The following is a 14,568-nucleotide window of genomic DNA, read 5'->3' as shown; positions in this document are numbered from 1 at the left end:
GGACAGGTATAATTTGTAATGTCTGGGAATTTAATTTTGAACTGTAACAGACATTGAATCAAGTGGTGATTGACCATGGTGATATTATGAACAAAATGCTTTCAACTAAGCTTCAGAGGGGTAGCAGTGTTAGTCTGAATCTGCAAAAGCGGCGAGGAGTCCTGTGGCACCTTATAGACTAACAGAAGTGTAGGAGCATAAGCTTTTGTGGGCAAAGACCCACTTTGTCAGATGCATATAGTGGAAATTTCCAGAGGCAGGTATAAATATGCAGGCCAGAATCAGGCTGGAGATGATGAGGTGGATCCAATCAAGGAAGATGAGGCCCACTTCTAGTAGCTGATCTGGAGGTGTGAATTCCAAGAGAGGAGAAGCTGCTTTTGTAGTTAGCAAGCCATTCACAGTCTTTGTTTAATCCATAGTTGATTGTGTCAAATCTGAAGATGAACTGTAGCTCAGCAGTTTCTGTTCGAAGTCTGGTCCTGAAGTTTTTTTGCTGCAGGATGGCTACCTTTAGATCTGCAATTGTGTGTCCAGGAAGATTGAAGTGTTCCCTACAGTTTTTGTATGTTGCCATTCCTAATATCTGATTTGTGTCCATTGATTCTTTTACGTAGGGACTGTCCAGTGGGCATGCCCCACTGCTATATACATGGCCAAACTGGACAATCCCTACGTAACAACCCCTCGGAACAACTATTCCAGAATAGCTTATTTCAAAATTGATGTGCAGTGTAGATATAGCCATAGTAACACACAGACTGAGTGACAATGCTGGAATTTTCTTATATACATTACTGTTGCTGCTACTGTACTCTGGATATTGTGGTTACATTATTATGGCTTCTATGGGTTAGGTGACTTCATTCAGTCAGCTAGAGAACAGACAGCACTCCCCAGATGTTTTCTCTGTCACAAATCACAATGCAGTTCAAGGTGGCGCTGTAATTTTGCCATTTGTTTTCAGTAGTGTGTTCTAGAAGTGTGCTGTTGGGATAAAATAGTATGTTTCAGTAGGTCCTACAAAAATACTAGATATTTTTGTGTTTGTGTGATGTTTTAAATTGTGGATGCTTGTCGATTTCTTGGTGGTTTCTTGGAAGATGCAGTCATCGCCATGCACAGCAAAATATGAACTTCACGCCACTAGGAGAAGCCCAAATGCTGATTGGTTGGGAGCAAGTACTTCAGCATACTGAGAGATTGCTGATGTTGATTGGAAGTCTTTTCCTCTCAGACAGAAGCCTGGAGATTTGTGAGTGTTGATTGGGTGAGGATGTATTTTTAAAAAGTCAGATGATCCTGTGTGCCAGTTGGTTGGAAGGAAGCCCATGATAGATCATTGAGGTTGATTGATTGGAGACAGGGTAATTCAAAATGCTGAGAGAATTCTAGGTGCTGATTGACAGAACAAGTTGCATAATTTTCTCATTACATATCTTTACAACTTATATCTGTTACTACAAAGAGCTAAGGACTGTAAAATGATTATGTACATTGTGTGTTTTAATTGAAACCCCTTTTGCAGAACTTCAGTCATTTAGAACATTCTTTTATCAATTGGCACGTTAACTATCAAATGATGACGATAAATTTCCTCTAAGGGGAATTTACACTTTTTGAAGATATTGCATACAAAATTTTGCTAAAAGAAAATGTGACCATAGGGAACTGAGTCTGGTACTAAATAGCCAGAGGCTACTAGAGCTGACATCAGCCAGGACCTATGGCACACAGCCATCCTAATGATTCATGGGATCATGTCTTCAACATTCCCATAAAACATACAAAATTTGTCTTTCTTTTCTGGGCTGTCTTCCAAGTGCTCTCTCAGAATTTCCATGAAAAGAAACTTACAGCATAATGGAAATATATTTTATACAATACATAAAAAATCTTACTTTTTTCCACAGCTGAGAACATTTTTTGCTGACTTTGGCTTTGTTGAGAAGCGAGGGTCATGGTGAATAAGTGACCGACCTGGGAATTTAAATTTGGGGTCCCAATGAGAGCCATCCATGTTGTTTTATGGAAGAAATATGATTTACTAAGATTTGCAGTCGGTGTTCTTGCCGATATTTAAAGTTCTGCCAGGTGAACTTTAAATTGGGGTTTAAAAAAACTATTTTAAATTAAACTGATGCAAAACCTATGTGGGACCAAGCACTTCAAGCAACAGTATCTAAAGGAGGTGACATCCAGTATAGCCTCCAAACTATATCTTTTCCTATTCTATCCCTTTTTCTATATGTTGTTAGAAATGCCAGTAACACAAGGCCTGTAGGACTTGAGTTAGCCTGTATGAGTTGGCTTTAGCAGTACAGTAGTGTGATAAGTGAGGGTTAATCATCCTTTAGAAATTATATATATATTCTTCATATCTTTTTAGAAATTATGGAAGACCTTGTGGCAAAATTTTCAGTTGGGGTCTGTGACTCAGGGCTTCAATGAGACCTAAAATAAGTCCAAAGCTGCAAGACCCAGTTAACGGACATTGTGGATAAGGAAATAGGAAGAAACAGGCTTCTTGTCTCTACTGCAAAGTTCCCGCTTTTTCCATGTCCAGGAACAAGTCCAAGGGGGGAAATTGGGTGATTTTATTCATGCATATTCCACACCCTGAGATTTTGTGGGTACAAAATCTGGTTTTTGGTCATTAGAGGCTGGGTATTATGATGCAAAAAGAGGGATAAAAGCTGTGGGAATAAGGAAGCTCGGGGCTCAGGCACATGCTCTATCTATTTCATCAACTTTCTTTCATTTAAACTCTTTGCTTCACTTTACTTATTCTTTCTAAGTCTGTTTCTAAATTTTCCATACTTCACCTTGCACCAGAGTCCCACAAGCAGAGGGAGGCTGGTCCTTCCATGCCTAGTCTTCTGGGAGAAGGGGGATGTGAGTATGGCATTATACTAGGTAATTGTATCTGTGTACTTAGAGAAGTACAATTCATATAACCAAATTGTGTTAATGTTACCCTCAGAGGTGATTGAATCAATTTGTGTAATCGGTGCTGTGTGCTTTGTTTTGTTTGCCATCTTAACACTTATCATAACAAAAATTTGGTTTTAATTTGGTACTGTCCTCATTGTGAGTGTGGCTGCTGTTGTGGGCCCCCCAATCCACCTCCAGAAATAGCTTTATAGTTTTCCACTTATGTGACCTAGGGTAAGGAGGACAAAAACCTAGAACCTTCTAGTCAGATTGGTAAGCCTTACCCACATACTTCTCCCCCAGGCTACACCAGTCAGCATACAGAGAATGGATAGATGGCAAGATAAGACCATAGGCTGAAGTGCTGTATGGAGTTGTAGAACAGCATTGGAGAACCAGCAACAATTGACTGGTGGATGGGGTCCCAGGCCAGTGTTCTGACTGGGAAGGGGACACCTCAGGTGAACAAACACGGATGCAAGCTAAATCACACTCTTACCTGTGCAAGATAGCTGCCTGAATGTGTGCCACAGCTAAGGCACAGCTTGTGGGGGTTTTGAACCTGGACAAAGACATGGGGTGGAATAGTCAAGACAAATATTAAGGTCTCTAGTGAAGACAAGCCCTATATTGATTTAGCTTAACTCAATAGGGAGCTGAGTTAAACAGCATTGATGTAAGGCATGATTAAATCAAATTAAGAGCATCTACACAGAGTTTTACACTGATTTAACTCGGTCAGTTTAAAATTGCACCTTGGATAAACTGCTAGAAACTGGAACATAAACAAGACCACAGCGAGGAGATGGAGAGATGGCAAGCAGCAGCAGATGGGAAAAGGCCAAAACTTGCTCTGTGTAGAAGAGAAACTGACTGAAAAATGAAGAAATGTATCTGTCAAATGATCTCTAAATTCCATTGGCAATTCAACTAGGCCCTAGTAATGTCCCTACAATTAATGTACATTTCATTGTGACAAGCTGCTCCGTCCTTGATCCAAAAGCTGAGCTTCGTTTTTCTACAATGCACAGTGGGAAATTCCAACTTCCCTTCATGATGATCAAGGACTAATATTATAAATAAGTATGGGATGTAAACATACATCCATTCCCCTTTCATCACATGCTGCTTATTGATAGAACCTTTTTGTTCAAACACTGGCATGGTTCCATCTCAGTCTTTCTTCTCCTATGCCTTCCTACAGTGAGGTCACAATGCTGGATCTATGACATTTCAATCATTTCCATGGCAGCAGAATGTGATATTGGAAGGGAAAGGGGAATGCTTCACTGCAAGGGAGGGGGAGAGAGAGAATTGTGAAACACAAAGATCAGAAATGACAGGAAGGTGCTGTGGGGGAAAAAATACAGTCCAGATAAAATACATTGTTTGTTCCACCCATATTATTTTCTTTCAGCTTGTCTTTCTTTGTAACTTGTAAAATCAGTGGGTCAGAGGCTGTCTCTCCTTCATGGGATCGAACAGCACTGAGTGTAATGTTGGAATGTAACAATGCAAAACACCAAGCCAAACGCTAAAGAATTGAAGGAGCCCAGGGGAGCCTTGTCTTCCCAAGAATTATTCAGCAATCAGACTAGCTTTTATTATAAATTACTGTAGATCTGTTTGTTTCACGTTTGTTTTATTCTGTGCTATTCTAGTTGCAGATATATTTCCATAGGAAACCGGCTTTGGCAGCAGAGAGCTGTCAGGATACTGGGGGGAGCCCACAAGGTTTAAATGCTCCACAGAGCTGCAAGAGCCTCTGGATCTAGAGAAAGCCTGCAGAGCTTAGGAATTCTAGGGGCAAAACACATCAGATGGGGGGGGGGGGCATGAAAGCAGGAGAGAGGCTTCTGTTTAAAGAACAGCAAATGCCTCCCTGTCTCCCCACAGGAAATAGAAGGGAGAACTACATCTAAGAAAAATGTTTCTCTAAGAAGAAATAATAAGGCAGATCCTCAGTTGGGGTAAATAAGGTCTGACGTTTTAACTGCAGACATACTGGAGCAATTACAACACCCAAGGGGTGTGAAAAATCCACACCCCTGAATGACATAAAGTTATATAGTACTAACCGCCCGGCATGGACAGTGCTGTGTCAACAGGAGAGCTTCTCCCAAGGATATAGCTAAGGCCTCTCAGGGAGGTGGGTTAACTACACCATGTGTCACAGGAAAGTTCCTGCTCATCAACTTCGAGCATCTTCATTTAGGGGCTACAGTGATGCAGCTGGATGCTTCGTTTTAAATGTAAACTTGATGTACTCCAGCTAAGGATCTGGTTCAATTTATGTAATAAGTCAACTAACTATGGGCCAGCGTCTCACCTCAGCTACCCTCCTATAAACCCAGAGTAACTTCCCGGGTTTCAAGTGGGATCACAACCTGCCTGTATAAATCCCTGCCGGTGCCCTGGACCCAGTGGCTCTCACAGGGTGTGTCTAGACTACCTAGTTTTGTCGACAAAAGTGGACTTTTGTCGACAAAACAATACCAGCGTCTACACTACCACGGAGTTCTGTCGACATAACGTCGACAGAACTCCGCGGTTTTGTCGACGCTGGTATACCTCATTTTACGAGGCATAACACTTTCTGTCGACAGAACTCTGTCGACAGAAGGTGTTATTGCCTGTAACACTGCGTCCAGACTACGGAGTTCTGTCGACAAAGCGGCTTGCTTTGTGAACAGAACTCCATGTTTCTGGACGCAAATTGTCGACGGAAGTTTTGTCGACAGTATCTGTCGACAAAACTTCCGTCGACAAAACGCAGTAGTCTAGACGTACCCACAGTTTTCTTAGGGAGTTTGTAACTTCCATAGACTTCCCACTTGCCCAATTGGCTCTCACTGGCTGTTTTAATTTGATAGTCAGAGGTACAGTGCAACGACATGTGTTCATAGGGAAAATAAAGAGCCTTCTGAGCTAATCAGAGAGGAAGGATGGTCCAGTGGTTAGGGCACTACCAAACTGGTGGATTAATCTGAGCTCAAGTCTCTACTCTGCTACAGGCTTCTTGTGTGACTAAGCACGTCACATATGTTGCTGCTGAGTAGCAGTTTATGAATTCCAGTGCTGCCTAACTGTTGGACTTTGGCATCTAAACCCCCTGTTTCCATTGGTGAAGTCCCTGAGGTGCATACATTTCAGCATGCACGTAGACAGATCAGTCTTGATGTTGCAGAGGGCTACCTGGTGCCTCACTTATCCATAAGCCCTGGTAGGAATCACAAAGTAGATGCTTTCCCCCATGCATCTGACCTGATAGGCGAACTCAGAACACACTTCACCTTGTGCAAAAGAGGAGGGGGTTGTGCCTGCTCCATTTTTACCCAGGCTGTAGGAGATCTAGGTTCAAATCCTGTCTCAGCCTAATGTGCAAGTCCATCCTCCCCAACAAACTCCATAGCCCTTAGCTGTATGGCATTCTGCGTTTGGTCTCACTAGCTCCTCTGTTGAAACTGTTCCACTTTGTATAATTACATATTTAGTGAGCCAGAGAACATGTGAGACTGATTCTGTAGCACAGCAGCTCAGGGCCTTACCTGGGAGAGAGGAGAGCTAGGTTCCAGCTGCTGTTCCAATGAAGCATTCTAATGCCTCAATCCTCGTTGTGAATCTAGCCCCTAATCTTTCTATGCCTCAGTCCCCCATCTGTAAAATAGGCATAGAAGCACTGCCTTACCTCAGAGGGGTGCTGTGAGGATAAATACAATCCACATTGTAAGCTGCTTCAATACTGCAGTAACATGGGCCATTGAAGTACCTCAGATAGCTCGCACACTTGGAGATCTAGCTCGTAGGTTAGACAGTATCTTAACACTGTGACTCAGCACTAGAACTACAGATAAATAATGAACCTTATTAAGCAGTTCTATTGTTAGGATACAGTACAGAAAATAATTAGCATACTTGGATAACCAATATCAACATCAGTGGTGTACATAATAATAGTAAGGTTGATGGCCCCTCCTGTGCCTTCCTGAGTATCTAGGCCCCGCAAAGCCCACAAACTGACTGGTAGATTCTGGGCACATGAAGCAAGAAGCAAATCAATTTTGTTTGGCAAACATTTCCACTTTTGAAATCCAAAAGCATTTTCTAATGAAAGCCATGACTAGCATTTCTCCTAGCTTCTATCCCTGAAAATGCTTCTTTAGAAAACCTCCGAAGCAATTTCTTTTTTAAAAAAAGGTGTCTGTGCATAGTCTTGAACTTTCTCCACACTCCATTAACTCTCCATTTCCTCACTGAGTCTTTGAAGACTTTTGTAAATTGAAAGCAATGCAGGTTATTAACCATGTGATTTGCTTGTTACACACAGATAAAAATCTTGCTGAGATGGAACTGGGACAAACAGGGAAGGGAATCACTTGTAGAGCCTTCAAGGATGCAAACTGAGGAGGCAGCTGTAGCCCTGTGGGGTGCAAAATGGGGGGCTCCTCCTTGTCGGGGTCAGTGGGTGGCCACTGACCCACTACACAGCACCCCATCTATAGTAAAGCGCCATGTGCTTCTGGCAGTATGGGAGTCTGACAATATATCCCAAGAACCGTCCCCAGGCCCAACCCTACGTCAAAGAGGGGTAATAGGCAACTAAACAGTTAGTACCAGGAAGCAGTTATAAGTCTGAGCCCAGGGCGGGGCTGCAGGGAAACAGTTTGTAAGCCCAAGACCTAGTTCAGGGCAGGACTAGCAGTAAAGCAGTTTATAAGTAGCTCAAGGCCCGTTTCCAACAGCTCCAGCCAGGTCCCCTTGCTCAGATGGCAGGGGGGACTCAGGCCCACCTGCTCCACTGAATCCTAGCCAAGGGCCCTAACAGCAGCAGAGTAGATGGCTGCTGGGTCAGCAGGGATCCGTGCCGAAACACACTGACACTGCTGCTACTGGGTCAGCGGGGGTCCATATCGCAACCCGCTGACCTTCTGCTAGACCGAAGTCAGCTGTTCCTGGGCTGTTTCCATCTCCCACCTCGGGTTGTACCAGGATCCAGGGCAGGTCCTCTGGACAGCGTAGTTTGGAGTCCTCCAGGCAGATTAACAAACTCTCCAGGCAGTCCTCCAGCAGTGGGCCTGGCAGGTCCAGGCCAGTCGTCAGCTTCCTCAGGGTCTAGTTCCCTACTTGGTTGTGCTGGGGAGGCTTCCTTGCTGGCTGGGGCCTGACTGGCCTTTCGGGCAGGCCTTTTATATCCCTGGCCCCGCCTCCTGGCTTCTGCCTAGGTGAGTTCCTAGGGCCACCAAGGCTCCTCCCCCTCGGGGTCAGTGGGTGGCCGCTCCAACCCACTAGAGCAGCATAATCAGCCGGGGCACTAGATTAAGGCATCGTCTACACTAAACCCACCTGTCAATCTAACCTTTACACTTTTAGCTACACAAATAGCACAGCTGAAGCTGATGTATTGATCGCGGTGTCTTTTGCACAGTGAGATTGGCAGAGGGGCTGCTCTCCCATCAACTCCAGCTAATCTTCTCACCTTGACCGAGTACTGTAGTTGACGGGTGAGCTCTCATAGATCGATTTATTGTGTCTAAGCAGACACGATAAATCAACCACCAGTGGATCGATTGCTGCAGGTGGGGTGAAGACAAGCCCTAGAACTGTTACAAGCCTTTTGACCTCTGTTGCTCCTGTCATCCTCTGTACATATTGTCTATTCAGATTGTAAGCTCTTTGGAACAGTGACTGTCTCTCAGTGTTTGCTCAGTGCCTATTTCAATGGGGTGCTGAGCTCAGTGCCTCTAGGTGCCATAGCAATACAAATACTAAGCAATAATCATCATCTCAACCAAAAAAAAAACCCTTCCAAATTGAGTCCTGTAATCAGATGATCACTAGTCTGATTGTGTCAGGGTACAGTTTGTTCTGGAGGGGATCTGGTATAACTTTGTCATCCAAATCCTGAAATGGCACATCATGGAGTGGGGGAAGGAGGCGGCTGGAGGGCATGGTGGCATTGACAGTGGCATCTTTTCTACTCCTGCCAGATAATCCAACGTGTATTCTTTTTTTTTTCTCTTGTACTGGGGTAATAGTTTCCTTTAGGAAGCCCAGTGTTCAAGAACAGCCTTATTTGGAGTGATGATCTCTGACAGTTTCCTATAGCCTGACTTCTGAAACAGACCCTAAAAGGCACAAGCCCTTGTGCCTCATGACACCTTTCCCCCAATCAGAAACGGAGCAGTTATGGTTGTTTGTTTGAAGTAGAATTTCATTTCCTTTTGAGCATCTGAGTCTCATATCAAAAGTCAGTTGCCTGTGGACCGGTGCACACCAAGTAAATACAAGATAAAGTGACCAATCCAAGGTCCGAAACCATGCCGGCCAAGGCTGTACCTTCCCAACAGCTCTAGCTTAGAGTAACTTGAGGCACATCTTCCATTTTAGAAAAAGCCAACAGGAAATCCCTATCCTAAAAAATAACATGCTTTTCTAAAAAGCAGCAATAAGGTCCAGCTTCTCCATCGGGTGTTTTATCCCAAAAGGCTTGCAAATAGTATTAGAATCCATAAAATCCATATTCCAAAATCAATGACAAATTTTGCCTTTGACTTTAATGGGCTTTAGATCAGGCCTATATATGCAGCAGGAATTACTTCACCCATTGAAAATGGGGATCCATATCTGGGATGAAATGTGGCATCCATTTAACAGCATGAGACAATGTTATATAGTGGGTTAGGACAGAAAGTGAAGGAGAATACCACATCTCAAACCACAGGAAAAAAATACGTAAAAAAGATTATAATTAGCCAGATTGGAATTTGGCCAGGATACCAGAAGTCTAGGCCACTCCTCTTTCAGAAAGTGCTGTTGGATCTTCAATGACCATAAGTGGCTAGGATTAGGATCTTGGTTTTATGTCTGATCTGTAGTTCGGGAAGTTTCCAGATACCCAAATGTCTTCTATTTTCCCATCTGAATCACTAAATTCAATAGCTGCTCTAAGCAGCAGAGGAAATGTTAAACTAATGACTCCCTTTCTCTCATGAATCAGCATTGCACTAAAAAAAACACCAGTAATTTTTATTAATGCTCTGAGCGGAAGTTGATAAAAAAAGAGAAACATTAAAACAGAATGCCAGAAGTTGTACACAGCGAGACATTTCGCAGATTGTTTGTTTAAACAGGAAACAAGAATCTTAATAAATCTTAACCTTTTGAAAGTTATTCTATTCCATCTATAAATGCTTTAACAGGGAGACAAATCTATATTCCCATCCCAAACTGCTGTTAGTGCCCTATGATAAGGACTTCATAAAAGGTTGTTTCTCATTTTAATGTTTCATGTGACACCGGTATTTATGAAAGGTACCCGACTGACATCTCCAAAGAAAGAAACCCTCTATTTGTGCACCCAAGAGTGACGTTTGAGGCAGCAGCTGCTACTCCAGGTTCAACCTGCCTTGGAAAAAACACACATAATGTTGTGAAAAAGGAATTCACTCTTTACAGTCCATTTACTCCTTGGGCTCTCTGCTGAGCATACTGACAAGGGTGCCAAATGCTACAGTGACTTTTGATGTGGCCACCTATTCATTAACATTAGGATCAAGATTCACTCCCTCTCTCCATTCCCATAGCTCACCAGAAAGTCATGGGCCTGTAGCTACTTCCCGTAACTAGCAACCAGGGCTGGATCAGAAGTAGCGACTAAGGCCAGATCCTCAACTGTATTGAGGTCCCTAACTGCCATTGATTTTAAGTCCAGCACCTACCTACTTTTGTAGATCTGGACCTAAAGATTGATCAGGCCCCAGATTTCATGCTTTCACAAGGATTCATTTCAAAGGTTATTCTGTTGCATTTCTGTGTAGCTTTGGAGCTGGCTGTATTTTCAGTGGGTAGCACCAAGGATGGAGGAAATGCATTGCGGGAGGCATGCCATTTTGCTAAAATACATAGTGTAACTATAAGAAAGGTGGGTGAGACTTGCTTCCATGCTCCATGACAGTGGCTGATCAAGGAGACTATTAGAGATGGTGAATGCACAAAATAACGAGCAAAAAGGGGGCCTCCCTGGCTGTGACACTGAGGAGGCTATTACGGACAGTGAGACACATGAGATGGAAGAAGGTAAAGCACCATGCTAAGATTTTGGGCTGATTCAGAAATTTCTCTAGCTGGAAAAGTAAACAGACTTATGCTCCTACATTACTCTCAGATGAAAGATGCAGAAAACACAGTAGTACCAACCAGGGTGCACCAAGGGATGGCCAAGAAGGAGCAGCATTGAGCCAGCCAGAATGGTCTAAAGCCAGACCTGCCATTCTTTAGCCTCCAATAGTAATAATGGAGAGAGATAAACAGAATGCATTTCCACAGGATCTTAATATGCTTGATAAACATTAATGGACCTGATTCTCATTTACATGAATGCCACTTTACACTGTTCTAGCAAATCAGATCAGATCTCTAAGAACATGAAGACAAAAATACAATTCTTTCTAGCTTACTTAGCTGCAGGATCAAAGAAAATTAAATGCTACACTATAAAGCAGCTGCTGCACTTGAAAATCAATTTAGAATCCACATTGTACAGATCTTTGGTTTATTGAACAAGGATGGAGAGGAAGATCTGGGATCATTTTTTGCAGAAACAAGGGCAGAGAGGAAGATATGGGTTCATTTTTTTTTTTTTTGCAGAAATAGCTCCCCAAAATACAGCAAAGAGCTGATGCCTCAAAAAGACTACATTCAGAACCTCTACAATTTTTACATTTCTTGTCTTGGAACCCGGTACCCAGGCAACAAGACATAATAACATAAACAGAGACAGAGTGTAACACATATATGGCCAAGGTAGTGTGAGGGAATCCAACCCTTAATGACTGAAAGCAACAGTTAATTCTTGCCTTGCAACAGAAGCAAAGCCAAATACGGAAGTGTGGTGTTTAATGCATCATTTGTATACCGTGGATCATAATTTAAGGCGGGGTAGGCAAAAGGGCCTCCGCGGGCCAAATCCGGTCCACCAAGTAGGTGGATCCAGCCCGTGGAGGCCCTGCTGTTCCCCTGCCTCCAGGCCAATTAGGGCCTGGGGGTGGGGGAGCACATGAAGCCTCCTGCCATCCTGCCAGGAGCACATGGCACTTTGAAGTGTAGTTCGCTGCTCGCAAGGCAGGGGCAGAGCGGAGGAGGCTTCGCATGCTCCCCCACCCCCAGGCTCTATTTGGCCTAGGGGCAGGGGAGCTCAGGAAGTCTCCTCCCATGCCAGGGGCATGGGCACCAAGGGAGAATGTGAAGGGGGGGCAAAGGCACTCCCTCACCCCCAGACCAGTCATTGTGGGGAACAGTGGGGAACCCAGAAGTACCTTGGCCCTGCCCCTTCCATTTGATGTCCTGTCCCTTTCTGTGTGGCCCAGAGCCACTTCAAAAATTTCCGAAGTGGACCCTGGCAAAAAATGATTGCCCACCCGTGCTTTAAGGTATGTCTTCACCACAGAGTTTACCCAGGATTTTACTCAGGCTTTGCCCCTAACCCTGCCTCTCATCCTCATCTAAAACCCTCTCACTTGAGTGTGGTAGTACTTTTAAACTAAGGACAGCTAGGGATACAAACTAAAGCTTAATACTGTTTTCACTCAGATTCGTAACCCACCCACTTTGCAGTGAAAACACAGGCTAAATCATGCCAGTGCTGCTAGTCCTCCAGTTTTTTTTCGCCAGTTCCCCCATGTACCCAAAAAGGCAGGCAAATTCTTCTCCAATTCATGGGGAAAGACAGAGCGCCACATTTCAAAATAACTCGCTGTTCCGAAATTCCCCTTAGCCCTTGTGGAATGAGGGTTGCCAGGACGTCAGAATAAGCTGCCCATTATTTCAAAATCTATCTTGAAATAATGGGCTGCTTCAATAGACGCAGAATAGCTATTTCAAGATACTTCTGGTATCCTGAAATAGCTCCACAGTGTAGACGTAGCCTCAATGTTCGTGAGTGTAAAGAGCATGTGTGCAAGGGAGACTTGTTTCTGTTCAGGAAGGCTGACTAAACCCAGCACCTGAGTGTATTTCTATCCATCCATAACCTGTGCTTATACTCCTAGCTGTGTACCACACCAGGTCTTGGAGGATCAAGGTTCATAGATATAGCCCATTAGAGGAAAACATTGGGGTTGCAGCCCTGTTTCCTACAAACCTCAGGTTTCAGCCCAAAGGCAAAATACGTTTTGTTCTGGGACCTAAGCAAGCCATAAAAGCACTGCAGATGACTGAAATAACTTCCTCTCATTAACTCCCTTTCAACTCAATGGCAGCACAGATGGTGTGAGGACCTGAACAATGTTGGAACAGATATGTAGGTTGGGTTTGTTCTTTGTAAAGAATTTCCAGTATATTCCCTTCAATGTAAAGGAGTTAAAACATACAGCTGAAAGTGCTACTCAACCTTGATTGCTTTTTGTAGGTAGGTTTGGTATTCTCCTCTGTTAATGCTGTTTTATTTCATTTAGTAGGGGTTTGGGCTTGATCCTGGCTCAGTGAAGTCAGTTGTTAAATCCTAGTGGGGGTTTCAGTGAGGCAGGTGCAGGCTCTTCATGACAATCAGTTTCCCATCACCTAAAATTCCCCATGCATATTTATACTACTGCAGAAAATAGAGATGCAGGAAAATTGTCATGTGATTTTACTTTGGTGAGCTAATTTGCTTCTGAATCTGCCTCAGACTGGTTGACAGTGAAACACAAATGGTAACTGAGTGATTTGCCTTAAGTAAATCAGAGACAGAGCTCTCAGTAGAGGAAGATGTGGCCTAGCAAAACCCGCAAGAAGAGAGGTGTTATCCCGTGTGCAAGTGGAGATAATGATGTTTGAAAGTATAACTGTAGGTACAGAGACTCTGTGCTTCTCTTTCATCTAGGAAGCAAGTGAACACTGGGCTTGCTTCGTGAATGGAAGATCATAGCCAATCCTGACTGTAATATGCCAAAAGCATTTTACATGAGCTTTCATTCTGTATGATAGGACAATGTCTTGTCAGTTGGGATTAGGCCTGTTGTAAGTTACCCTTTGTTTCCAATATTTCTGCTTGCTATCATTTGAATCTCTGCTCTTTGTTAAATGAATTTAGATGAGCTTTTTCTACAATCAAATCTAAGTGCTGGGGATTATGTGGAGCTGTGTTCCGCAAAAGCAGTAAGCTGAGTTACACCATCCCTCTGGGAACAGAAGATCTGAGAATTCTGTGAGTATCCCACAGACTGGGGCTAGACACTCCAAGGAGATGCCAGAAGGACCAGTAAATGGAGTGTGCCTATTGATAAGCTGGAGAGAGCAGGGCCGTCAGAAGCCTAGAGGGGAGTGCTTGTGTTGCAAGGGACTAGTGGTGTTTGGGAGCAAATTCACAGCCCTCAGAGACGCAGGTTCTTTGCATTAAGCACAAGTGGTAGCAAAGTCCTCACAGCCCTGTCCTTATCTCCCCCAGGCAGCATCACAGAACAGTCCAGTGATTAGGGGCAATAAGATGGGATTGAGAGAATTGGCTAAGCTGCAGCAAAAGCTATCAGGGAGCTATTTAAAGAGCTGGCAGAGACCTGGGCTGTGACAGGACAGCACCTGTAAGAAATTTAAGTTCCTTTCACCCCTGGTTGTTATTCTGAAGTTACTTTCAAAGTCGATTTCAATCTGCTGGGAGTG

At 43.7% G+C, this 14,568-nt stretch overlaps 1 protein-coding gene across 2 annotated transcripts in view; it reads left to right on the top strand.

The window, feature by feature from the left end:
• The window catches only part of RASD2 (RASD family member 2), a 100,279-nt gene that overhangs the window by 38,450 nt on the left and 47,261 nt on the right, over nt 1-14,568 (top strand). Inside the window, exon 2 of one of the 2 annotated variants that reach the window (XM_075938012.1) lies at nt 14,003-14,116. The exons of the other annotated variant lie outside the window; for it this stretch is intronic. The gene's annotated coding sequence lies outside the window, so the exon portion shown is untranslated. The remainder of the gene's footprint in view (nt 1-14,002; nt 14,117-14,568) is intronic. 2 annotated transcript variants of the gene reach the window in all.

Source organism: Pelodiscus sinensis, chromosome 1 (genome assembly GCF_049634645.1).
Source record: "Pelodiscus sinensis isolate JC-2024 chromosome 1, ASM4963464v1, whole genome shotgun sequence".
Taxonomy (NCBI): domain Eukaryota; kingdom Metazoa; phylum Chordata; order Testudines; family Trionychidae; genus Pelodiscus; species Pelodiscus sinensis.
Note: the sequence above shows the minus strand (reverse complement) of the source record. Positions and strands in the feature narration are given on the sequence as shown.